Below are 2,058 nucleotides of genomic sequence, written 5' to 3' on the forward strand. Positions count from 1 at the left end.
ACCAGGCTGCCCAAGGCCCCATCCAACCTGGCCTTGAACACCTCCAGGAATGGGGTCAGGTGCTGCGGAATGCTTCCATATGATCAACATAGCTCTTCCTGTGGTTGACATATCAAAATGACATTATGTACAGTGATGTAGTTTTGCATGTCATTCTAGTATTTTTGTAGGTTTAGATATGCTAAGGATGGATTAAACAGTAAAAGCCATACTGGTGTATTTCACAAAGGCTGTGGGCTGGGCTGCTGCTGTTAATACACAAAGGAGGGATAAGAGGACAGGTACAGAAATGGGGTACAAAGAGGAGAGAAATTGAGTGTGCCAGATAATTTGACAGCTTGTTGTGTCTGGTACTGCTGGGAAGATGGAAGTATTAGTGCTGGTAATGGCTGTTTTTTGAGGCACTGATCATCCCAGCAGGAATAGTTATCACCTTGCACGCTGCCACCCTGACTTGGCAGTGCCAGCAGCAGCAGTGAGGCCAGTTTTTCAACATTCTGGCACAGGCAGAGGGAGCACTGGACCACAGCCATATCACAGAGCCCAGCAACCTGCTGGCTTAAGCCACCACTTACTTCGTTTAGAGAGAATCCTGCTTCTGACTGTGGTAAGTGGAAACATAAGTTGCTTTGTCCACTTTATCAGCTACCTACCAGTTTCTCTGGTGCTGTTTCCACCCTTGCAGTAATTTCTGCTTCATTTGATGTTATTTATGTTCTTGCATTATGTGTTGATAGGCCAATGATCTCTCAAATACCTGATACAAATAACTTGAAGAATCAATACATAATCCTTAGTTAAGGATTATATATTATATCCTTAGTCAAGGATTATATATAGCAAAATAGAAATATTGCAGCTTTTACTGATGTATGAACAAAATTCAAAACAACAAAAATCTAATCAACAAAAAACTAATAGATTTCTTTTTTCTTTTTTTTTAACATACTTTTTTGTGCTCCTGAAGTCTAAAGATTTGAGAGTCGTACAATCATATTTACTCTTTTTACTAGATACAGTTCAGGAAAGCATAAAGCACTAATGAAAAATGGCATCCATACTGCATGTGTAAAAATGAGCGATTACACATCTAAATGAGCATTTAATTGTAATTTTACATTATCTTTCGAATGAATGGCACTTAGTAGCAGAGTGATGGTGTTGTGCTGAAATGAAAGGACTCTCAGGCTAGCCTGGGGGCAGACTTGTAGTTGCAAGTTTTAAAAGACCTTTTCCATGTAATTTGTCATTCAGTTGTGCCAGGTGTAATCAGTCTACTTGCATGTGTAATTGTGATTTACGCAGCAGCCCTTGTGGAACAGAGATTTTTTTTCTAAGGCCACTTTCAAAGTAACTTCATCACACATCAAAAAATATCCAATGCCATATGTTTTCATTAGTCAGTCACTAGAAAAAACACTGCAAGAAAAATGTGTGTGTGTGTATATGTATAAACGTGCATACTGAATATTTTGGTTGTATCTTGGTGAACTGGCTACTTCAGCTGAACTAGTGACTTGTCACCAGCATTTTCCTTGTCACTAGCACAAAGAATGCAAAAGTTTTTTTTCACCCCCGTCTGTTCCCAAAGTTGACCTACTAACTATTTCTCCTAATTTTCACAGAATTGAGAATTCAGAATATCGATAATGAGGATTAATTGTATTCTTATAGATTAGAGAAACTGTTAAATTAAAAGCAGGAACTTATTGTTTTTATTTAAGTTTTTCTTTAAAGTTAATTTTCTGGGATCATTAATTTTAACAAAATCTCAACATTTAGCCAAGCTGGACGTGGCTTTGGGCAGCCTGGTCTGGTGGTTGCCGACCCTACACATAGCAGGGGGGTTGAAAGTCGATGATCATTATGGTTCTTTTCAACCCAGGCCTTCCTATGATTCTACAATTTTTCTTCCAATTTTCTAAACACTGTAAATGTGGAGACAAATCTAGAAAACACTGATCGAAGTAATCATAAAAATATCAATAAATCCCCAAAGGGCACATAAAAATAATTTTACAAATAAGTATACAAAAGATACATAAAAATTAAACAGTC

This window comes from Meleagris gallopavo, chromosome 3 (assembly GCF_000146605.3).
Source record: "Meleagris gallopavo isolate NT-WF06-2002-E0010 breed Aviagen turkey brand Nicholas breeding stock chromosome 3, Turkey_5.1, whole genome shotgun sequence".
Lineage (NCBI taxonomy): Eukaryota > Metazoa > Chordata > Aves > Galliformes > Phasianidae > Meleagris > Meleagris gallopavo.